Below are 26,893 nucleotides of genomic sequence, written 5' to 3'. Positions count from 1 at the left end.
TGTACCTTTGAAACCTAGGAACTACACCATTTTTGGTGCAGTTCCTTTGCTAGATTCTGCAGGACCTGTGATGTTGAAGATGATGTCATCACAGGTCCTGGCAGATGCACTGTTCTAACCTGGGAACTACACTTTACACTGTGCAGTTCCCTTACAGGACCTGTGATGACATCATCAAAGGTCCTTTAGCTTTAGAAAGGTAAACAGGAGTAATTAGGGGGCGGGGCCTCTCCTCCACTTCGGTGCCTGCCTGCAGCCTATCAGAGGAAAGGGAAGGGACACGCCTCTCCCTCCCCTGCACCTCCGCTGGCACAGACAGTTTACAATGGAGATGAGCGCAATGGAAGCGCTCATCTCCCTGTGCCCGGCGGCGGCTGCTCACTTGAGGGGGGGGTCATTTTAGTTGGGGGGGCACATGGGGGGGCACAGCATGATGTAGGGGGGGCCGTGGCCCCCTCTGGCCCCCCCCTGGCGACGCCACTGCTGCTGGCACTTTACCTGCGCCCCCCTCCTGTCCGCAAATGGTAGCGCCCAGGGCACCCGCTCCTTCGGCCCCTGCCTTGTACCGGCCCTGGTAAGATGTGATGCACCCCAATGGGAAATAAGTCCAGAGAGTGCAAAACAATACAGGCAATGCACTAAGCTGACTTCTCCAGACTCTTAGATAGTAACATAATTTATAAGGCTGAAAAAATACATCTGTCCATCCAGTTCAGCCTATTATCTTGCAAGTTGATCCAGAGGAAGGCAAAAAATACCCTGTGAGGTAGAAGCCAATTTTTCTCACTTTAGGGGAAAATAATTCCTTCTCGACTCCAATCAGGCAATCAGAATAACTCCCTGGATCAACAACCCATCTCTACTAACTATAACCTGTAATATTATTACACTCCAGAAATACATCCAGGTCCCTCTTGAAAAAGAAGGTTCCAAGCTGAGGAAAGGCCTGAGCTAGCTGTCTCTCTCTCTCTCTCTCTCTCTCTCTCTTTCTCTCTCCTAGAAAGCTGGTACCCTGGCCAAAAGGCTTGGTGGCCCAGGACCTGTGGCTTAGTCATCCAGCTGGCTACTTGGTCAAAGGGCTGGTGACCAAGGCTGCATTGAATCACTATAGAATGGTCCCTATATTTTATTTAGTTTTATTAGTTGTGACTTACTCCCTTATGTCACAGAAAGGAGGAGCCACCTGATATCTGCCCATGACATGTATGGTCTCAGGTTGTATGTGTTCACCAAGGTGGCGCAATGCAGACAGGCATCGTTCCTTTCATTTACTGTGGCCTACACAGGACTGTCACAGAGAGAAGGTGTGTACGGCCATGCATTGCACGCTGCAAGTCTCCTGTTGTGGTGTAGGGGGAGAGGATGGCCTAGGGAATTATTGTGACCTTCTCCAGCACATCACAAGGAGGAGACATGCCCGACCGTGTAATGCTTGCTGTATGTCTCCTGCTGAGATTTGGCCTCTAAGGAGGGGAGTAACTGGAATACTGGCTTAACACATGGCATATTGTATTTAATGGAAGTAGCCTTTGCCTGTCACTGGCTTCCGGATGCTGGTAACAACAAGCGTTGCCTCAGTTTACCACATGCTCGCCAGCACCTGCCTCTGTTCATTATTTTTTCCACACAAGGAGGGCGTGAGTGACTTTATTATGAGGCATGGTTTATTTTTTTACATGTTTAGCCGGCTATCTGGCTTCACTGTTTATTTAAGCATTTACTGAGTGGCCCTACCAGGAGCCCTGATTTTGCTTCGTATCAGTGCATCTTTGATATATTTTTTGTATATCTTAGTTTCATCTAGCGGTGTTTGTCAGTGCCTTTATTTTTTAACTCTGTTTTCAGCTCATAGTGTTTTTATTAACTACTGGTTGCTTTTGTCTCATTGGCCCACTGATGAACCCGGTTAGAAGAGAAACGAGTCGGAGCAGATACTCGGCTGCCATTTGACACGTGAGCAGAGACCGATGCTCCATTTTTTCATATCTTTTTTTCTATAGGGCTATCTAAGTGTCTAGGGATAGGCACAAGCATGGAGTACATCCATCATCAAGGTATGACAAGGGCTAGTCTAGGGTTTAAATTAGGGAAAGCGATCCCCTTTCTCTCCCCCCTCCCCTGCCTGACATCTTTTGCGTTATTGATCCTACACAGGATTTGTTTTTGCTTTTAATTGCTTCACCTTCAGCCCCCATTTTTTGTGTTACTAGGTTTTAGTTTTATTTATGTAATAAAAGTTATGTTTTATGATGCTTTCAGTGATAGAAGTTTGAGGTAGTTTCATAATAATTTGATAAATGGGATAAAATAAATTCAATAAATGTAATAAAATAAACTACCAGCATATTATATATTAAAATACATCATTTTTAAAAATAGAAATAATATATTGTCTGGATTACCTAAAAATTAAAAATTCATAGATGACAATACCAATAAATGAAAAAATACATTTTATTAGAAGTCCAAAAATTTTGTAACTGTGATATTATTCCTGAGGCTACTCGCTACTGCTGTTTGCTAGCACATATATCTCCAGTGTCTCCCTGGAGTGACTGCGCAGATGTGCTCACATCAGTACGTAATCTCACCATGCAGCAAACTCCAGCAAAAAGGCGTTGACTCACCACTCAGGATACAGCAGACATGAGCTTGCAGAGTTGTATAGTTCCACAAGCTAGCAATCATTGGAAGGACAGGGATATTTGCAAGCACCTCAGCCTAGCAGTTAGTTGTTGACATCGGCAATAGTAGTCATGCATTGCCAGTGCTTGTTAACACTTAAAACCCAATAGCCATAGGATTGCTGAGTAATGTAGTTCCATAGGCTGCAGACAAAGAAGAAATAGACTGCTTGTTACCGCAAATTGCTGACAGTGGTAGCAGAAACACAATCCACTTGGCTCATAGCAGTCTTGGGCTTGTTGGGTAGAATAGTTCCACTAGCAGCAAATAGAGTAGTAATGAATTAACAGTGGTAGCTAGCTTACCACTTACAACACAACAGTCTTAGGATTGCTGAGTAAGGTACTGTATTTCCACAGGCAGGAAATAGATGTCATAACACGCAATCTGAATGTGGTTTGGAAATATAAGATAAGCTAGACATATTTCGAGGACTCTGCGGGTCTTTACAAAGGCCAGCTTTTTACGCCAGGCTTTGCTTCCCTCCCTTTGTTTATGGCATGAAATATATATTGGGGAGTTTGGCAGTCACATTTTATGATGTACCATGTGACAGCACTTAGGGGTAGATTTATCAAGACCGGCGTTTCTATGTTTGATATCCCCTGTGCCTGCAGTCTGTGCACCTAAGCAGAAATCTATGGCAGTCCTGAGCCGTGCCAGAAAACTGGCGTAAATGAAGAAAAATTTGTTTGGGCAGCTGACCACACCTCTTTTCTTCCCTTACCACACCTTGCTGGATTCTCTTCTACAGTTATTGGTGCCAACAGGACCATAGTCTTGACAGAAAACGTCAGGGTCACATTACTGTGAAGCTAGCATCCTGTCAGCATCTTGATTATGTAACTCTCAAGAACAACACCATGTCAACTGGCTTGTTGGCACCTGTGGCCCTCCTCTGAGCTGTTGACATCTTTAAGGACAATTTTAGGCTGTATAGGAGGGTTGTAGCCACTAACACAATGGTTAAGTTAAAAAACAAAACAAAACATATCAACGGAACTGAGGGACTCTTTCTAGAGTTCCCGGTATGTCCTGTCACTGTCAACCCAAAATACAGTGCTGGTGCATTGCTTTGGCACCATGATACCGCTGTGTATAGCTAAATCTTTCACACTGAATCTCATTTGCTAGGTGTACTCCTAATTTTATACCCTTCCAGCCATAGGGGCACCTGATTAAATTGCATGTTATTGTTATTTAATCTTTTATAGGTGCAGAGACACCTCAATGATTAGCCAAATTCTGCTTGTCCTCATTTCTGTGATCCTGCTTTCAGCTAGCGAGGAAAGACAGCAGTCAGCTGAGGGCTTCAAATCCTTCTTTTTAGTGATCAGTGGAGGTCTCAGCACCCAGACTTACACTGATCAAAGCTTCTGATATATGTCTATATCAAGAGCTTTGTGAAAAGGCAGTCAAACTTTCAGAAAGATCTGCATATCTTTTTGAATATGAGCACTATGCTTGCTTTACACAAGTGCAATGGAACCAGTATTTAGAGTTGATAAATATTATAGGAAATAACTGAAGTTAGAGGACTCTTTGGTGTATGTAATCTGTTTGAGGACCACATTTAATTTTTGTACATGCGCTTGGAACATTCAGCCAGTCAAGTGAATATAGCTTATAACTCATTTATCTCGCTCCCCTTTTGAAATACCTGTTCTTTTCAGGTTATGCTGAACTGGCATGTTTATGGGGGAGTCACAGAACAACATTGTTGAGCCATCAATTATATGTGGACAGTCACCTTGATCACATTTCTGTCCATCCTCAGAGCAGGTGTCTCTGGTGCATAGATAATCGGCCTATAAATACAGACCTTGTTCTGTTCAAAGTCTTTGTCTTTCTAAAAGTACAAACATTTAAAAGGGGATAGGACAGAGGGAATTTTGAAAATTTTAACCTGTATTATTTAAACCCAATTAACAAAATGGCATACTAAAATGCAAACCTTGAAAGGGCAGATTTTTTTTTCTTTCATTTTAACAGTTATGTCAAGATCCATTGAACTGTGAAACCGAAGAAGTAGAATTTCTCTCAGGCATCAGCTGTAAGTGACTCAGAAAAATGTTTTAACATTGAGCCATAACATGCTGCCTTTCTAATCATAACGCAATTACAAGTAGCTTTCAATCAGGTAGCAAGGGAAAGATTCTTTTTATATTGTAGCTAACTTGTGCAAGGCTACTCAAAGACAACTCTATTAAATCCTAAGCAATACTAAAAGCTGCTCGGCCTTGCAGTTTAGTGCAATCAGATTGAAAGAATATACCCTTCAATCTGAGGCTGTAAAATTTTAAAATTAAATTCCTTGAGGATTCTGCTTCACTGCAGGTATTATAGCCTTTAAATTAATTATTGTGTTAAACTGTCAGTGCAATATTTTATCTCACATCGCTCTGCTTCCTCCTTTCCTAAGAATTATTTGTATGCTTTATTAAGTGTATATCTAGTATACAGTTTTTTTTTTTTTTAGCACTGCTTATTTATAGGTGCTGTGTAGATAATAATAATCAGTAATAATTCGAGAATTACCAAATAACTTTTGAAAGCTGGCAGAACAGAAACAATGCCCTTATCTTATATATTAAAGGTTTGCACCGAAACCATTAACTTTTTGATACAAAACTTTTAGTTCAATTAGTTTACAACTAGTTGAATTTCTTCATTGTGAGCATGGATTTTTTGTACAGTGTAAAATTGAGTAAGATGTCGCACTAAGAACACTCAAACGACACCAGGTGCTCCTGTAAATTGAGGCCACTCACTCAATTTAGAAAAGCATATACGTATATAGGTGAACAGGGCACTCAAGGATAGCTGCGACCGTGTATTTAAGGCAAAGATGAGCTTTATTGATAATATAAATATATTTGATGCATATAACAATCAAGAATGCAGTAGAATAAATAGGTTATTAAATCCATTACCTTTGTATCGACCAAGTGTTCGTCCGAAATAATCACAAGAGCCTTCAAGTGTACTTACTCCCAGGATCTGCCTTTAGATATTTGTAGCAGTATTCAATCAGGAGATTAAAGCCGGCTCTCTGTTCGGTTATGGTCGATTTAATGGTAAGGTAGGTTTTTCAGTACAAAGATGGGGTGTAGCACCAGACGCGTTTCGGGGTCCAACCCCTTCCTCAGTGGTATGCCCAAAGATGGGGTGTAGCACCAGACGCGTTTCGGGGTCCAACCCCTTCCTCAGTGGCATACCACTGAGGAAGGGGTTGGACCCCGAAACGCGTCTGGTGCTACACCCCATCTTTGTACTGAAAAACCTACCTTACCATTAAATCGACCATAACCGAACAGAGAGCCGGCTTTAATCTCCTGATTGAATACTGCTACAAATATCTAAAGGCAGATCCTGGGAGTAAGTACACTTGAAGGCTCTTGTGATTATTTCGGACGAACACTTGGTCGATACAAAGGTAATGGATTTAATTCGCTTGCAAGCTTTTCAGCAGTGAGTTGCTGCCATTCACGTCGCTTTGGCGGGACGCCGCCGCGACTATTTGAATAACTGCAAAGCATATGACTGTTGTCTCAATATGAAAGTAAAAAACGAATAGACTTATTGCAAACAAGTCTTTGGATGTTCACAATCATTGGATCCAAGATTTACAATATTGGACTATTGAATATTTGCTGATTAATCGAATAATAGCCTTTGCTCTGTCGAATATTCATTATATTTATTTGTTAATAACCTATTTATTCTACTGCATTCTTGATTGTTATATGCATCAAATATATTTATATTATCAATAAAGCTCATCTTTGCCTTAAATACACGGTCGCAGCTATCCTTGAGTGCCCTGTTCACCTATATACGTATATTTTTTGTACAGTATTTTTTTTTCTATTAGCAATTAAAATCTTTGTAAATTGTGGTATTTATTTTTCAATTGGTCCTAGACTCCTAAACGTTTCTCCCAATAAGTTGCCTTTTCTTAGTCTATTTTCAGGCCCAAAATTCTGTGCTGATCAATTTCTTTATATATATTTTTTATTTGCATAGGGGTCGGATGTCTATTTTCTTGACATAGAGATGAATTTTATATACATCCCATTGACAAGATTAAATGCTAACATTTCAGACCAAACCGAGTTCGTTCCAAACTATTTTTCAGATGGCAGACGAACCCAAATCTTTTTAGGTTCATTTCAGACAAATCCACTAAAACCACACATAGCGCTGTTTTAGTGCCCCTAACAAGAAAAAAACACTAGGAAGGTAGAAGACCAAAAGAGAAAGTGGGGGGAAGGGCTTTGCCTTGATTGACTCCCAAGCTGACAAATAGCCTGGCTGAGCCAATCAGTGCTGTAGCAGGCAGGCAGCCATTCTGTGCTGGGCTGTGAAAAGGGGTGGTTGGGTTTTAAGGTGCCTACGAGAAAAACGATCTTAAGGAGTCAGGGAAAGTGAAAAATCAATCAGGGACAGTCAGAAATCAATCAATTTTATTAATCAAGTTTATTGCCAGGGACAGTGAAGGAAAAGGCTAGGATTCCGAAGAAGAATTGTGTGTGTGTAGAATAGGAACAAGCAGGGAAGTTGACAGCCAGGGAGAGAGAAGACAGGAGCTGTGGCTGGCTGTGCCTCCTAGAAAAACTGCAGCTGCTGCAGTACAGACCTCAAAAGCAGCTACCTGCAAGGAAATACTTTCATTTCCCACCCCCCCATTTTCCCAGAAATTCTTTTTTTGTGGTCTTAAATTTAATTAACATGGTAACATTGTTTATAAGGCTGAAAAAAGACATCTGTCCATCCAGTTCAACCCCTTATCCTGCAATTAAGCAGCATATATATATGATTACTACAGCAAAACACAAGTTATAGCAGCAATCTATCTGTGAGTGTTAATGTGAAATTGAGAGTCAAGCCTAAAGCATCCGTTTCCATGAATTCCATTTACACATGGTTGGAATTCATTTTTTTTTGTTGAGGGATTGTTCAATTTAATTAATATATGTGATTGCTACAAGACACAGGGTAGGGCAGCAATCGACCTGTGAGTGATAATGAGATATTGAGTGTCAGGCCTCAATCGACCGTTTAGTTTCCACATGGTTGGAATAAAAATTTTTGGGGCTTGTTCAATTTAATTAAACCAGCATGGCAATCCATGGACAGGTTCCTGTCCCCAACAGCAGCAGGGCACTACCCCTCCTTCCTATCACATGCCTGGTCAAGTGATGGCTCACTCTGTTTTGAGCTGATTGGCCTGGCAGAGAGTTGCCACACCGGCGAGCAGTTGCTGAAGTACATCAAGCAGCAAACGTCCCGCTGGCTGTCATCTGTCCAACTCCAACTGGGAAAGGCGGTCAGCGTCAATGGACAGAGCATCATGGCCGCCATAAATCTGGGCAAAACACATGCTTTCTGCATGATGCACATCATCAACTGGGTGGTGCAGCGCTTTCCAAATAAGTACACTGTTTGCGCAAGGTGCTGGCAAAGTCCAAGAGAGTGACAGCCTTCAAAAAGGCCACAAAGTATGTCAGCAGGGACAACTGCAGCATGAACTACGTCATCCCTCTCATATTTATCTTAGAACAAACGCTGACGCTCATTAAGCAGGGGATCACAGCTGAAGAAGAGCAGCTGCAATCTGACATGGAGGAGGAGGATGATAAAAATGAGGTTGAGCAGCTGCCACTGCAAGAGGAGGAGATGGAAGACCAAGAGGACGATGATGAGGATGGTACTGGCCAACACACCCAATTGTATCAGTGGGGGACAGAGCCAGAAAGAACTGGCTCCTCAGGCACACTGGCCACAATGGCGACCTGTATGCTTGCTTGCTTACACAGTGACAGGCATACTGTTGACATCAAGTAGTCTGATGGTAACTGGATAGCCATGCTTTTGCACCCTCGCTACCAGGGGTATAATGGGGGAATGCTTTCTTCTCGCAGAAACGGAGGACAAACTACGCTATCACCAGGTAACACTGTGTATGCAGCTTGCTGCAGCTTATGGCAAGCAGACGCGTGTCGCCAGTGTGTCTGAAAGGGCTCTTCTCTACCCCACACCGAGTCACCCCCCTCCTACCGCCACAAGCAGCATCAGCCATTTTAGTTTTTCTACATGCAGCGCCAGACCGAGGATAGTCAGCTAGCCGACAACTCTTGTCTCAACGCTCAGGTTCAGGCCTACCTAAACTCTAGCCAGTCTCTGACACATGCCTTGTTCCCTCATCATGTTCTGTACAGCTGCGGCTGTCGCCGCTGCCTCTATCATCCCACCACCGCCACCATGCCACTGCTGTGACCTGCTAGCCATCATTTTCCATAAGACTGCTGCTGCCTCCATCATGCTGCTACCTTTCTGCTGAGATGTTACATATGGCTGTTGCTGCAACTGCTGCTGCTGCTCCTCGCTGTTAATCCCCTACTGCCACCACCATTAACGCAAAGCATCTGCCGCCACTATTACTACTACTACAACTACTACTACTACTGTTGCTATTACTACCCATAGACAGCCTTGTATGTTCTATGCTATACTGCTTCTGCTGCCACCACTATTGCAGCTGCATGCCACTATATCCGGACTGTAACGTTTCCAAATCCACATTACACTGCTGCTGCTCCCAATTGAAATAGAGAATTTTTTTTCTTCAGACACTCAACACTTGTGTTTGTTGTACGGGCAGGCATTCTGACCCTGTCAAGGCATAATTTTTGTCCGCTTGGTCTCCCAAGTCACTTTTTAATATTTTTTTTTATCTCATAACACTGTATGCGTTTAATACATCATCTGGCCCTGATAAGGGACAATTTTTAGTAGCTTTGGAATATAAAAATGCACTACACTTTGCCGACTTGGTGTATTTTTAGGCACGTTGTATGTTAACGCCATCAAACGTGCTTTTACCCATAGTCACTCAGATATAATTTACTATTGTTGTTGTTGCGTTCCAGAGCTTGGGGAGCCGGGAGGACAAATTTTCCTAAGAAATTTTCCTAAAAATTAGGAGTCCTAGGAGGCTAGAAGAGGTTATATACCAACTTTCAGGGCAATTGGTGCTACTTTGGTTCAGCCCGAATCGGTTTGGGTCAGAACCAAACTTTTTTTTAAATTTGGCGAATTGGACCCTAAATGAATCTCAACTGGTTTGCTCATTTTTTATATTCTGGCTGTCTGCAGCCATCACTAGGGGGAGCTAAGGAGTTTACTGCCTACTGTATTAGAAATGTATTCAATACAGAAACCGCCTATACTTCCTTTAGTGGTGGCTGCAGAGGGGAAGAAGTTTATTATTTAAAAGGTTGTTGTCTCATGAAGACAACCCCTGTCCATGGACATCATAGAGCTCATGACTACTGTTGAGCAAATGGAAGCATCTGAAGTGGAATTTGAACCAAAGTTTAGGAAAAATTTGATTCGCAATGAATCTGAATTTCCTGGCGCTTCATGGTAACAAATCAATTATTTTGCTAAAATGGCGGCTACGTGTGTTGCAAAGTGAAAGTAAGAAGCCTGGGAACAAGAGATCACCCATAATGCAATGCAGCCAGCTGATCAGCAGATGGCCATCTCCTATGCTGTCACAGCTTTATAAATATAAGTAAATATTGTGTTTTCCACTTTGTTTTATAGATAATTAATTCCATTAGGCGTTAATTCTCAAATTGGGGTGAATAAGCTGTCTATTTTTACTGTTATTGGGATGACCACCTTGTCTCTTAGATAAGCAATCCCATTAGGCCTTGATTTTCAAATTGGGGGTGAATAAGCTGCCTAATTCTTCTGTTACTCGTGTGTCAACATTGACATTGAATAACATATTTTACATATACAGTTACTGTTACTGTACAGTGAATTCAACAGACAGGTGCCAGGGCCCTCCGAGGGAAACGGCAGTGGCAAAAATGTTGCTGGAGCTGTCAAAAGTAACAGTAGAAGGGGGAGTAGTAGCATCAGCCGCAGCCTGTATAATATGTAGCGCTTCAGTCACCTGTAGCAAATACAAGTCCACACCAGGAGCTCTGCTTAACCCAGCACTGACAGTCTTTCAAACGTGAGGACTTTTGCGTTCTTTTTACCTCATTGTGCCAATATTGTATGTGAGTGAGCAATAGAAGTCATACTCACAGGTTGCTGGTACAAAGCCTTTTGTTTCTATTTATTTCTTTAATTTATTCCAGTATAAAATTGAACATCATGAGGGATGCTGAGACAGACATCGTTCACACCTCCTCCCCTCCATGAGACGTTTTGGGAGAACACGCCCCCTTAGCATCAGCCACAACAACAGGCCAGAGCTTCCATTGTCATCCAGAGTTCATATTTTGAGCAGCAATCCATCAGACACCAACAGCCAGGAGTTGGTGGGTTCCTCTGACGCGACACTTAACATAGAAACATAGAATGTGTCGGCAGATAAGAACCATTTGGCCCATCTAGTCTGCCCAATATACTGAATACTATGAATAGCCCTTAGCCCTATCTTTTATGAAGGATAGCCTTATGCCTATCCCATGCATGCTTAAACTCCTTCACTGTATTTGCAGCTACCACTTCTGCAGGAAGGCTATTCCATGCATCCACTACTCTCTCAGTAAAGTAATACTTCCTGATATTACTTTTAAAACTTTGCCCCTCTAATTTAAAACTATGTACTCTTGTAGCAGTTTTTCTTCTTTTAAATATCCTCTCCTCTTTTACCTTGCTGATTCACTTTATGTATTTAAAAGTTTCTATCATATCCCCTCTGTCTTGTCTTTCTTCCAAGCTATACATGTTAAGGTCCTTTAATCTTTCCTGGTAAGTTTTATCCTGCAATCCATGTACTAGTTTAATAGCTCTTCTCTGAACTCTCTCCAAAGTATCAATATCCTTCTGGAGATATTGTCTCCAGTACTGAGCACAATACTCCAAATGAGGTCTCACTAGTACTCTGTAGAGCGGCATGAGCACCTCCCTCTTTCTACTGGTAATGCCTCTCCCTATACACCCAAGCATTCTGCTAGCATTTCCTGCTGCTCTATGACATTGTCTGCCTACCTTTAAGTCTTCTGAAATAATGACCCCTAAATCCATTTCCTCAGAAACTGAGGTTAGGACTATATCACAGATTTTATATTCTGCTCTTGGGTTTTTACGCCCCAGGTGCATTATCTTGCACTTATCAACATAAAATTTTAGTTGCCAGATTTTTGACCATTCCTCTAGTTTTCCTAAATCCTTTTCCATTTGGTGTATCCCTCCAGGAACATCAACCCTGTTACAAATCTTTGTGTCATCAGCAAAAAGACTCACCTTACATTCGAGGCCTTCTGCAATTTTGCTGATAAAGATATTAAACAATATGGGTCCCAGAACAGATCCCTGTGGTACCCCACTGGTAAAAAGACCATGGTCTGAATATACTCCATTGACTACAACCCTCTGTTGTCTGTCCCTCAGCCATTGCCTAATCCATTCAACAATATGGGAGTCCACGCACAGACTGGAATTTATTGATAAGCCTTCTATGTGGGACAGTATCAAAAGCCTTACTAAAGTCTAGATAAGCGATGTCTACTGCACCTCCGCCATCTATTATTTTAGCCACCCAATCAAAAAAATCAATAAGATTAGTTTGACATGATCTCCCTGAAGTAAACCCATTCTGTTTTTAATCTTTTAATCCATGGGATTTTAGATGTTCCACAATCCTCTCCTTAAGTATGGTTTCCATTAATTTCCCCACTATTGATGTCAGGCTTACTGGCTTATAGTTGCCCGATTCCTCCCTACTACTTTTCTTGTGAATGGGCACAACATTTGCTAATTTCCAATCTTCTGGGACAACTCTTGTTACCAGTGATTGGTTAAATAAATCTGTTAGTAGTTTTGCTAGTTCACCGCTAAGCTCTTTTAATAGCTTTGGGTGTATCCCATCAGGCCCCTGTGACTTATTTGTATTAATTTTAGACAGCTGACTTAGAACCTCTTCCTCAGTAAAGACACATGCATCAAAAGATCCATTAGTCTTCCTTCCTAACTGAGGTCCTTTTCCTTCATTTTCCTTTGTAAAAACTGAACAGAAGTATTCATTGAGGCAGTCAGCTAGTTCTTTATCTTCTTCCATATACATTCCTTCTTTTGTTTTTAATTTGGTAATTCCTTGTTTTAGCTTCCTTTTTTTATTTATGTATCTGAAGAATGTCTTATCGCTTTTTTTCACTGACTGAGCTAATTTCTCTTCTGCCTGTGCTTTAGAAGCTCTTATAACTTGTTTGGCCTCTCTCTGCCTAATCTTATAAATTTATGCTATCTTTTTGTTTTTAATGATTTTGGCCACTTCTGCTGAGTACCACAGTGGTCTCTTCCTTTTTTTGCTTTTACTGACAAGCCTAATGCAATTATCTGTTGCCTTCAATAGTGCCACTTTTAAGTAGTCCCATTTCTCCTGGACTCCATTGAAACTGTTCCAATCTGATAGGGACTCGTATACCACTAATCTAATTTTAGAAAAGTCAGTTTTTCTAAAATCTAAAACTTTTGTTTTTGTGTGGTGTGACTCAGTCACTGTACTTAGAGTAAACCACACTGACTGGTGATCACTAGATCCCAAGCTTCCCCCCTACAGTAATATCAGATACTAAATTCCCATTTGTGAATACTAAATCTAAAATGGCCTCCTTCTGGGTTGGCTCCTCAACTACTTGCTGTAGAGATAATCCCAGTAGGGAATTTAGAATATCTGTACTCCTGGCAGAACTAGCTTTGGTTTTCCAGTTTACATCAGGAAGATTAAAGTCTCCCATAATGATAACTTCCCCTTTCAATGTCATTTTAGCTATTTACTCAACTAGTAGATCATCTAATTCTTTGACTTGGCTAGGTGGTCTATATATCACACCTACACGAGTTACCTTATGATTATCAAGCTGCAAGGTAACCCAAGCTGACTCTAAATTGGTCTTGCTAACTTGTATCAAATTAGATTTTATGCTATCTTTCACATACAGGGCCACCCCTCCCCCTTTCTTGCCTTCTCTATCTTTCCTATATAGAGAGAACCCTGGTATTGTTATATCCCAGTCATTACTCCCATTGAACCATGTCTCAGTAACAGCCACTAAATCTATATTCTCAGATGCCATTATAGACTCAATTTCATTGATCTTATTCCCTAAACTGCGAGCATTTGTAGACAAGACTCTGAGCTTGTCATTTCTTAACCTATGTGCTACTGGCATCTTCTGGCATTGTTCCGGGGACAGTCATACTGCTGGATTATCACTCTTTTGCCCCCCTTTCCTAGTTTAAATGCTCCTTAGTAAATACTTTGAACTGTTCACTGAGGACATTCGTTTCCTTGAGAGAAAGATGCAAACATTCTTTTTTGTACAGTTCTTTCCATTCCAACGAGAGCTAACATGAGACACAAAGCCAAACCCTTGGTTCAGACACCATTTACCAAGCCATACATTGAATTCCTTAATGCTCATCTTCCTGTCATGCTGAAGGTTATGCACAGGCAAAACTGCACAGAATGAAACAGTTGATGTAACCTCCCATATATCATTACCAAGTGTGTGAAAAGCTTCCTTCACCTTTGAAGCCTCATTGCAAGCCAGATCATTTGTCCCAAGATGGACAATAACATCCACCTCCCTTTCCTGCTTTGCTTGCCTAACAATATTAAGGATACGTCGTCAATCCATGCTAGCGGTAGCACTAGGGAGACATCTCACAAGACCATTTTCCTCAAACTTCACACCTCTTATGATAGAATCGCCCACCAACAGCTGCTTACTATCAGTCCTCACCTTATCCTTTTTGTCTTTGGCTGCAGTCTTGCATACTTTAGGCATGGGAGATGATTGTTCCTCACCAACTGTACCTGAGCCATCCTCCATGTTGCTCTTGTGCTCTGAAAGTGCTGCAAATGAATTATGGAGAGCGACAGACTGTGGGACATGTCTTCTATCAACAACTCTCAGTCTACCAGAACCTGCAGTAACCCATCTTCCATTTCTAGGGGGACTCTGTGGCAGTGGCATTGCAACATTCCCAGCCTGAGTTTGTTTAACAGTTAATTTAAATAGGTTCTGGGGAGCTTGGGGGGTGCAGCGGAAGAGGCGTTAGCAGTGGAAAAGGAGGAATCAGCCGATGAGGAGACGGAGGATGGAGTAGGAGGAGGAGAAGAAAAGTCAGGCCTGCATGTAATCCGTGGCAGTAACACCAAATCCACAGGGGTGCCACGGGGATACATGCTTGATGCCCGTCAGAAGGTTCACCCAGTGGGCAGTAAAAGATATGTACCTTCCCTGCCAGTGTTTGCTAGACCACGTGTCTGCGGTCAGATGTATCTTCTGGGAGAAATATTTCCTTCCGGGGACCTTACATTGCGGTGGGCCAATGGCCACAAATTTTCTAAAGGCCTCCGAGTCCACCAATTTATATGGCAGTAGTTGGCTGGCTAGCAGTTCTGACAAGCCAGCAGTGAGCCGTTGGGAAAGAGGATTATCCAGCGTTATAATTTTTTTACTCTCGAATATTTGGGCCATGGAAGCCTGCCTTGTGCCAGATGAACGCAACGACGGCACGGTGGAAGGTGGAGTGGAGGACAAATGGGAGGAGAGAGGAGAAGGAGAAGGAGAAGAGGCAGGACGTGGAGCGCCCGGGAGTGTGGCTTTGTGGGTTCTGACGGTGTTGCTCCCACTGGGCTCGGTAATGGGAAGCAGGAGTCTTCTTAAGGCGGTCGTCCCTAGGTGAGTGTTGGGCTTACTGTGACTTATGCGTTGACACTACAGGCTGCAGATGGCAACACTATTAGCAGCTGACACGTTAAAAAAAGCCCACACTGTGGAGCCATGTGTCAGCGTCCTGGGAGCACAAGATGTGACCCTGCATGGTGGATGGCTCGCTCCAGATACATTTGCAGTCTGCTTTTTTTGCCTCCTGTGCACTGCGAGTACTGCTTCTCCTCCTTCTCCTCCCTATCTGCTGCTCCATCTCTCCCTTTGAACTCTCCTACTCTTCCTCTATTGTGGGCACCCATATGATGTTCATCGACACGTCATCATCGTCGCCTTCACCAACACTGACATTAGAGATCTTGAAGTAGGCAGCAACAGCGGGGACCACCCTCCTTGGGCTGATTGGGTACTGTTGTCAGACCGCTGGGTGGCGGCCATTGCTACCTCCTCTTCCTCATCCGATGCCAAGAATGGCATCGGTAAGGTCTGGAAATCTATGGGAAAATAATTCCTCTGACTCGAGTGGAGCAGTGGAGGGGCTATGGTGGTGGAGGTGGTGTCTTTGGGGTTGCACACAGCAGAGAGTGAGTTTGTCCCTCTGTATAGCTGCGGTATCTCAGCAGAGCCGCACACAAATGCTGCACAATACAAATGCACTATATAGAAATTATATTATAGGTATATCACACCCCTGCCTTAATCATATTTTTTGGAGGGCAACTGTTATATCACACCAGTTGCAATTAGTTATTCCAATGGCATTTGTCCCTCTGTATAGCTGCTGTATTTCAGCAGAACCGCACACAAATGCTGCACAATACAAATGCACTATATAGAAATTATATTATAGGTATATCACACCCCCGCCTTAATCATATTTTTTGGGGGGTAACTGGTATATCACACCAGTTGCAATTAGTTGTTCCAATGGCGTTTGTCCCTCTGTATAGCTGCGGTATCTCAGCAGAGCCGCACACAAATGCTGCACAATACAAATGCACTATATAGAAATTATATTATAGGTATATCACACCCCTGCCTTAATCATATTTTTTGGAGGGCAACTGTTATATCACACCAGTTGCAATTAGTTATTCCAATGGCGTTTGTCCCTCTGTATAGCTGCTGTATTTCAGCAGAACCGCACACAAATGCTGCACAATACAAATGCACTATATAGAAATTATATTATAGGTATATCACACCCCCGCCTTAATCATATTTTTTGGGGGGTAACTGGTATATCACACCAGTTGCAATTAGTTGTTCCAATGGCGTTTATCCCTCTGTATAGCTGCGGTATCTCAGCAGAGCCGCACACAAATGCTGCACAATACAAATGCACTATATAGAAATTATATTATAGGTATATCACACCGCTGCCTTAATCATATTTTTTGGAGGGTAACTGTTATATCACACCAGTTGCAATTAGTTGTTCCAATGGTGTTTGTCCCTCTGTATAGTGCGGTATCTCAGCAGAACCGCACACAACTGCTGCACAATACAAATGCACTATGATATACTTTCTATGTTTGAAAGTATATTATAAGTATATTACACCCCTCAGTATGTCACACCTATCGATAACACACCTTTACCAGTCTTTAAAAAGAAGTTTTGCGGCCCTATTAGCTAGCGTTTGGTGTCTCTATACTCTCTAACAGTCTGTCCCTGCTCCACATAGCGACCTTTCCCTACACTGGCAAAAAACAGAATGTAAAATGCCAGCCAGATCGGGTTTATTTATAGGTTAGGGGGTGTGTGCATGTGTTGAAATGTCTTAATTTGCTGTCCTGTCCCACCTTATGGATGTGTCATGGGTCAAAGTTCTGCACAATGCAAAGAATATTGCGCCGGCGGACATCGCCATATGTTCGCCTGTTCGGCGAACAGCGAACAAGCAAAGTTTGCCGCAAAACAAATGCTGGGCGACCCGCAAGGCCATCTCTACTGCTGAGACCCTCGCCACTCTGTCATAGGGCTACTACTTGTATCAGTAGATAACATAACAGGTTCTCTAGCAAATTATGTGCAAACAGCAGCCGGTGTAAAATGAGACCACTATCACTGTATAATAGAATGGGTAAAACAATACCTTATCTATTAATAAGGTATTGATAGAATCAATGTGGACACCCCACAAACAGTGAAATGAGACTGCTCAGTCTCAATTTAGTAGAATCAGTGACTAATAGGATCTATGTGAAAACAGCAGACTTTGTAAAATGAGACAGCTCTTTCACTCTATAGAAGAATCTTGCGTGGTTACATTACGCAAACATTGACCTGTAAGGCTGAGTTCACAATTCAATTATTTGGTCAGTTAATTCCAGCAGTTACTGTATGGTAAGCAAAAATCAGGAGCCAATCCTACACCTTCATTTATTCTGTGTTTTGGACCCATTACTGACCAAATGAGTGTAAACTGAGCCTAGTAGTGAGGCACGCTGATCCTTATACTGTACATGACCTGCCTCTCATACTGACGCACAGTAACTGTTTCACTACTGGAAAGGACTAGCTATGCATGTTGCTGCAATGCACAATGATGTACACTGAGATACATTCTGTCTGCAGGATGGGAAATAGCTGATTTAATGGGCTTCATGACAAATTAATTTGGAATAAAGCTAATTTTTCGGAAAAATTCAGAGAAGCATTCAAATTAAATTTTTGAAAATCTCACTCATCTCTACTCATAACTTCTGCTTAGAACTTTATTTTATTAGCCAAGATAGAAATTCACTCTCTATGGAGAATAAGTCTGCCCAGAGAAGTTTTTATCTAGCAAAATCAGCTTGCAAGGATTGCTGGAGGCCTGCGGTGGCTGCAATAAACTATGTTTCATCAGAGACCACCACTTTAACTCTTTGCCTGGTCTCTATATAGATACAGATATTACTTTAGTTTGAAGGTGAGAGGTGTGGATTTATTAAGTATTTTTGCCCTACATCTTCCATGTTACATTGTCATATGTTTTTAATGGTTTTTAATACATTTGTGTGATTATGTTTTGTATATTAACACATTTTGGGGATTTAATCATGTGACTTTTTGGTCTGCACCATTACTTTCAATGTGCCCTTCATTGTTTTTGATTGTAGTGCTTTTGCATATTGGCAGCACACTCTTCCTTAATTGGTATTGTGGAACCCATCTTACATTGTTGCTATATAGATATTGCAAACATTAACTTGACACTTAACATGCTAAATAGGCCATGGCAGTACACACCTAAAACTGCAAAGGCCATTTAAAAATTCAAGTTTGCTGCCACTGCATATTTAGCATGTTGAGTCAACTTAAAGCTTGCTACATCTGTATATTAAGAAATTAGAATACTATAGTTCTTTAATCCCTTCCCGACATATGAAGTAATAGTACGTAATGGTGGCAAGTGACTTGCCGCATTTTGATGTACTATTACGTCATGGTGATCGGGCGGGCACCAGAGCGGTGTGCGCCCGATCACTGCAGGGCCCGGCAGTCCCTGATAGCAGGGCCCCTCCTGTATCCGCCGGCATTGCTGTAAAAGCCGATGCCGGCGGATTAACCCCTTCTATGCCGTGGTCAGTGCTGACCATGGCATAGATGGTGCATGTGGCGGGTGAGGGAGCCCATCGGGTCCCCATGCTGCTGTGGCGGGGACCCGATGGGAGACAAGGCAGCCCGATGCCATGCACAGGCAGCCCCAGGCTGGGTCTCCTAGGCAACCTGTTAGTGTATTACTCAGTGTAATACACTAACAGGCAATGCATTACAATACAGATGTATTGTAATGCATTGCAGAGAGGATCAGACCCTCATAAGTTAAAGTCCCAGAGTGGCACAGAAATAAAGTTTAAAACAAAAGCTAATAAAAGTGTTTTTTGCAAAAAAAATTGAGTTTCAAGTAAAAAAAGTAAAAAACACCCATTTACCCTGATTTTATAATAAAAAATAGAAAAAAGGAAAAAGCACACATATTAGGTATCACTGCATCTGTAATGACCAGCTCTATAAATATATCACATGATCCACCCTGTCCGATTAACACCATAAAAAAAACTTTGTCCAAAAAAGCCATTTTTGTCACCTTACTTCACAAAAAGTGCAACACCAAGTGATCAAAAAGGCCTATGTGTCACAAAATGGAACCAATAAAACCGTCACCTCATTCCACAAAAAAATAGCCCCGACATAAGAAAATCGCTCAAAAAATAAACAAACTATAGCTCTCAGAACATGGAGACACTAAAACATCTTTTTTTGTTTCAAAAATGCTATTATTGTGTTAAAGTGAAATAAATAAAAAAAAGTATACATATTAGGTATCGCCGCGTCGGTAACAACCAGCTCTATAAAAATATCACATGACGTAACCCCTCAGCCGAACACCGTCAAAAAAATAAAATCAAAACAGTGCCAAAAAAAGACATTTGTCACATCACAAAAATTGCAACACCAAGCGATCAAAAAGGCGTATGCCCCCCAATATAGTACCAATCAAACCGTCACCTCATCCCGCAAAAAATTAGACCGTCAAAAAAAAAAAAAACTATGGCTCTCAGAGTATGGAGACACTAAAACATAATTTGTTTCAAAAGTGGTATTATTAAAACTTAAATAAATAGGAAAAAGTACACATATTGGGTATTGCCACATCTGTAATGACCTGCTCTATAAACCTGTCACATGACCTATCCCCTCAGATGAACGCTGTAAAAATAAATAACTAAAAACTGTGCCAAAAACAACAAATTTTTCAGTCACCTTGAATGGTCAAAAAATTATATGTACCCAAAAATGGTACCAATGAAAACATCAACTCTTCCTGCAAAAAACAAGCCCCTGAACAAGACAATCAGCAGAAAAATAAAAAAAATATGGTGTTCAGAAAATGGAGACACAAAAACATAATTTTTTTTTAAAATGCCTTATTATGTATAACTGAAACAAACAAAGAAAGTAGACATATTTGATATCATTGCATCCGTAACAACCTGCTCTATAAAAATAGCGCATAATCTACCCTGTCAGATGAATGTTGTAAAAAAATTTCAATTAAAACGGTGACAAAACAGCCATTTTTTGCTTACCTTGCCTCACAAAAAACGTAATATAGAGCAATTAAAAATCATATGTACCCCAAAATAGTACCAATAAAACTGGCACCTTATCCCCTAGTTTCCAAAATGTGGTCACTGATTTTGACGGAGCCAGAGAACTCCTCTTCAAGCATATCACTGACCCAGAGAGTGGGAAGTAGCTGATTGTGTCAGAATGGGCATGTAACTGGCTCTTCTGCTAACACAGTACTGGCACTGAAATCATGCTTATGGTTCAGTTTATTTATTTATTTAACTATATTAGAAGGTTACATTTATTCACATTTGCTAAATGAAATACATTTTTATGTCCTCTGACACCCCTTTTAAAACTGATAGTGGAAGCAGCAGACTGGTTAACAGATGGTCTGGCTTTCTAGATGGCTGTATAATGCAAGAAGCCTCTTGTGCAGTGAGTCTGCCTAGAAATTACTACTACATGGTGTCAAAAGCATCAATACATCTGGAGAGCATCAGGATATTTTATTTACTAGTCGGACCTTTGTCTTCAGACATCAGTCAAGAAACAAATCGTTTGATGCCATTAAGACTATTGAAGCAATTATACGTTCATTATCAAGACCATGACACACTATTTCTTAGAACAAATTTACATGGAATTATTGCACCTTAAGACCCTTAAGTGCCATTTAAATCAGCATTCTTGTAATATATGCTTTAGGGTGCATTCACATGACAGTATTATTTCACAACTTTACAAATTCTTCTGTACATAATTCACAGTGATCCACCCACTGATAGTATGATCGTTACTATTATTATTTATTTGAAAGTGCTATTAACTCCATGGAGCTGTACATCTAATTTGTCTGTGTTCCCATCATGTTATTGCCCTACGTTTAATATATACACTGTGGAAAAAAGATGTATAAGCACAGTATGCCATGCTTTTCCATCCTGCAGTCCAGTAAAGAAAAGTATATGTTAACGCTTACTTACATATATGTTACGTTTACTTTATTTTTTTTCAGGCGGTAGGCTTTCCAGAAGAGGTGGTTTTTCAGGTTGCTTTTTTTAAGGTTTGGATGTTGGGGGAATAGTCTGATGTGCTAGGGTTGCAACTTTTGAAATAAGGGGGATGCACGTGAGAAATCTTGCAGGCGATTGTGTGAGGAACAGACAAGAGGAGAAGAAAGAAGCAGGTCTTATGAGGATTGGAGATTACGTGTGTGGATGTATTGAGAAAGCAGGTCAGAGATGTAAGGAGGGGACAAACTGTGGATGGCCTTATATGTAGTTCCACTATACCTTTCTTGAACTCCTCTAGGATAATGAAAATCCTACTCAAAATACCCCCAACTTTTTTTAAAACATAAAATACACAATAATAAACCTTGACTACTGTGTTTATTATACCATTTGCTTATCCATCACCAAGGGTTTACAGGTTTTCTATGTTTCTTAACAGATATGCTCATTTATGTTCTTACCACATGTACATCTTCCCTATGATTGTTTTTCAGTTTGGACTCTCCTAACCCTTTTTCACTGTGTGAATAAATCACTCTGGTTTACATGCTGTATGTAGCACTTCTTGTTGATGTACCCAACCAATCCCATGAAGCACTCCTCCTTTCTCTGCCACAGCTCCAGTACCACCCCTAACAACATCCATCTAGTTTATTTCTTCTCCCATTCAGCTTGTTACATAGATACTCCCTATCACTGCCCACTTTGACACGCCCATGGACATAGCATGACAGGAAATAAAGAGCTGTATGGACATAAGATAGGAGCAATAAAGGTAAAAGAAAAGCATTACAATGTTCAGTTGCCTTCATAAATGGTTATTTTGAAAGATGTTGATATTCTTCCCAAGACCCCCATATGCATGTACAGTATCTCACAAAAGTGAGTACATCCCTCACATTTTTGTAAATATTTTGTTATATCTTTTCCTGGGACAACATTGAAGATATGACACTTTGATACAATGTAAAGTAGTCAGTGTACAGCTTGTATAACAGTGTAAATGTGATGTGCCCTCAAAATAACACACAGCCATTAATGTCTAAACTGCTGGCTCCAAAAGTGAGTACACACCTAAGTGAAAATCACCAAATTGTGCCCAAAGTGTCAATATTTTGTGTGGCCAGCATTATTTTCCAGCACTGCCTTAACTCTCTTGTGCTCATGGGGTTCACTAGAGCTTCACAGGTTGCCATTAGAATCTTCTTACACTCCTCCATGATGAAATCACGGAGCTGGTGGATGTTAAAGATCTTGCTCTCATCCACCTTTCATTTGAGGATGCCCGACAGATGCTCAATAGGGTTTAGGTCTGGTCTCCAGCACCTTTACTCTCAGTTTCTTTAGCAAGGCAGTGGTTGTCTTGGAGTGTGTTTGGGGTTGTTATCATGTGGGTATACTCCCCTGCGGCCCATTTTCCGAACTGAACAATCCACAGAACCGCATTTGGCCAATATTGCCTCCATGTTACTTGCACATGTGGTCGACCAATATGAGTGCTCTCACCTTAGTTCTAAGTGAGCATGCATGCTCACCCGTTTACAACAGGTAACAAAAGGAAGAGACAGAGAAAAAATGTTTTTGCGAAAGGAGACAGAAATTATCATAAAAACCGGGGTGTTGCGCCCTCTAGGGTTAAACGACAGGAATGACCTTAGTGTGTTTTTATGAAATATCTCCTAAGGAAGCGCAAAACTGTAAGGTTAGGGTGAAATTACTGGTCTCTCAGGTATACATTTTTATCCTTGTTTTTAGTGCTATGATTTGTATCATGTGCTGTATAATGTGGTTAATTAGGTGCCTTTAAGGGGCGTGCCACAGTTTGTGTGGGAAAGTGCAGGTATGCAGGAAATGGCCCTCGTCTAGATGTTCATGTCCATGTTTATGTAACCCACAGAAAGCAATAAAGCAAGAAGATCCTGGGTGAGTGCCATGTTATGCTCTACTACACATTGTATTAATGGCTGTGTGTTGAGTTATCTTGCGGGCAGACCAAATTTACACTGTTATACAAGCTGAACACTGACTACTTTACATTGTATCAAAGTGTGATTTCTTCAGTGGTATCCCCTGAAAAGGTATAATAAAATATTTACAAAAATGTGAGGGGTGTACTCACTTCTGTGAGATACTGTATGCTTTAAATTAAACATGTCCAGTCCTTCTTCTCCCAACATGATCTGTCGTGGAACAATTGGCAGGCCCCCATATACATAAAATGGGTGACCGGTCCTACTAAACTTGTCAGGTTTACCTTGTACTCTAAACTTGAAAACAGAAGTTCGCTCAACACTACTACTTTCATATTAGTTTTTTGGCTTTCTGGTTTTGAGATCCGGCAGAGGATTTCAAAACCAGGACAAAGTGCTTCAGTTTTGTCCCCATTCATTGACAATGGGGACACAATTGATTAGGATGCATCAATATGCATCAGTTTTGTTTTGTTTTGTGACTGGACACCAATCAATAGTGTCGCATATGGGTTTTTCAATACCGGAAAAAAACTGATACATCATCCATTTGATTTTAATGCTGGATCCTGTTTGTTCAATTTTGATTTAATACAACCAGATACGAACGGAACGGATGCTGGAATCCTCTGCTGGATCTTAAAACATTAAGGCCTTATTCACACAGTCAGTGTTTGGTCAGTGATTTCCATCAGTGATTTTGAGCCAAAACCAAGTGCGGGTCCGAAACACATAACAGGTGCAGAACTTTCCCTTCTACCTTATGTCTGTGTAGGATCCACTCCTGGTTTTGGCTCACAATCACTGATGGAAATCACTGACCAAACACTGACTGTGTGAATGAAGCCTAATAAAAAAAAGTCAGATGTGAAAGTAGCCTTACCTATTATGACATCACTCAACCTAAAGAGGGCTTCCAATTGTTGAATATAAAACATTTACAGAATTGTAAGAGAGCTTTATCTTGAAGTCTACATTGATCTTTAAAATTTTTTTTTTTGTAAAAATGAACCACCTAGACATGAGTCATTGGTAGTTGCAGAAATAAGGATACAATGGAGGGAATTTATTATGAGGGAAATATTTTTTGAGTCAGTTTTGATATACTAAGTCACATTTTGTGGCTTTTTGAAGCCAGAATTCTGGAGTGAAGTCATGATAAATCAGGGCCAATGACAGCTTTGGAGACTATGTTAAATTAAATGACTATTAAATATCAAAATGGATCCCGCCTTTATATATCATATGTGGCAGGCGCAGCACTATGAAGTGCCTTTTGCGCTGTGGCATTAGAAGAATTTTGATATCTCTGACTTTTAGTCTAATACTGTCTATTACTCTGTAATTCCTCTAGCGCCGTTCTATGGAAACGGTAGGTTTAAAGAGCACACCAAATGCTTCAAATAACTTCTTTATTAACTTCAACTTTTCTTCATATATAACCCTGCCACCTCTGCAGCAGATAGTCCATGTAAAAAACACGGGTTGAAAAGATATCACAAAATGGCGGTATGCATGAGATGGTGGTTCAACTGTTCAATCTTGTCATTCAACATAAAATCGTGGATATACAGTCAGGTCCATAAATATTTGGACATCGACGCAATTCGAACATTTTTGGCTCTTTCCACTACCACAATGGATTTGAAATGAAACAAACAAGATGTGCTTTAACTTCAGACTGTCAGCTTTAATTTGAGGCTATTTACATTCAAATCAGGTGAACGGTGTAGGAATTACAACAGTTTGCATATGTGCCTCCCACTTGTTAAGGGACCAAAAGTAATGGGACAATTGGATTCTCAGCTGTTCCATGGCCAGGTGTGTGTTATTCCCTCATTATCCCAATTACAATTAGCAGATAAAAGGTCCAGAGTTCATTTCAAGTGTGCTATTTTCATTTGGAACCTGTTGCTGTCAACTCTCAAGATGTGATGCAAAGAGCTGTCACTATCAGTAAAGCAAGCAATCATTAGGCTGAAAAAACAAAACAAACCCATCAGAGAGATAGCAAAAACATTAAGCATGGCCAAAACAACTGTTTGGAACATTCTTAAAAAGAAGGAACGCACCGGTGAGCTCAGCAACACCAAAAGACCTGGAAGACCACGGAAAACAACTGTGCTGGATGACCAAAGAATTATTTCACTGGTGAAGAAAACACCCTTCACAACAGTTGGCCAGATCAAGAACACTCTCCAGGAGGTAGGTGTATGTGTGTCAAAGTCAACATTCAAGAGAAGACTTCACAAGAGTGAATACAGAGGGTTCACTATAAGATGTAAACCATTGGTGAGCCTTAAAAACAGGAAGGCCAGATTAGAGTTTGCCAAATGACATCTAAAAAAGCCTTCACAGTTCTGGAACAACATCCTATGGACAGATGAGCCCAAGATCAACTTGTACCAGAGTGATGGGAAGAGAAGAGTATGGAGAAGGAAAGGAACTGCTCATGATCCTAAGCATACCACCTCATCAGTGAAGCATGGTGGTGGTAGTGTCATGGCGTGGGCATGTATGGCTGCCAATGGAACTGGTTCTCTTGTATTTATTGATGATGTGACTGCTGACAAAAGCTGCAGGATGAATTCTGAAGTGTTTCGAGCAATATTATCTGCTTACATTCAGCCAAATGCTTCAGAACTCATTGGACGGCGCTTCACAGTGCAGATGGACAATGACCCAAAACATACTGCAAAAGCAACCAAAGAGTTTTTTTTAAGGGAAAGAAGTGGAATGTTATGCAATGGCCAAGTCAATCACCTGACCTGAATCCGATTGAGCATGCATTTCACTTGCTGAAGACAAAACTGAAGGGAAAATGCCCCAAGAACAAGCAGGAACTGAAGACAGTTGGAGTAGAGGCCTGGCAGAGCATCACCAGGGATTAAACTTAGAGTCTGGGGATGTCAATGCGTTCCAGACTTCAGGCTATAATTGACTGCAAAGGATTTGCAACCAAGTATTAAAAAGTAAAAGTTTGATTTATGATTATTATTATGTCCCATTACTTTTGGTCCCTTAACAAGTGGGAGGCACATATGCAAACTGTTGTAATTCCTACACCGTTCACCTGATTTTGATGTAAATATCCTCAAATTACAGCTTACATCTTGTTTGTTTCATTTCAAATCCATTGTAGTGGTGTATATAGAGCCAAAAATGTTAGAATTATGTCGATGTCCCAATATTTATGGACCTGACTGTATTTCTCTATTGAGTATCTGTGCTCTCACTTTAAGTTATTTAAGCACTTTATGATCTCTCTGAGAGGTATATCTGAGGTCTAACTAATAGTTCTGCTTGCAGTAAGCAGTTAGCAGTGACTATTTCCAGATTGGTTGAGTATGATTTGGTATGGTTGTATGCAATTTGGATTGCAATATGGAATCTGAATGCTTGCAATTTATATTTGCAATTGTATGGTTGCACTTGAATTTGTATTTGGTGG

This window comes from Bufo bufo, chromosome 2 (genome assembly GCF_905171765.1).
Source record: "Bufo bufo chromosome 2, aBufBuf1.1, whole genome shotgun sequence".
In the NCBI taxonomy this organism is placed as follows: Eukaryota; Metazoa; Chordata; class Amphibia; order Anura; family Bufonidae; genus Bufo; species Bufo bufo.
This window is presented reverse-complemented; position numbering follows the sequence as displayed.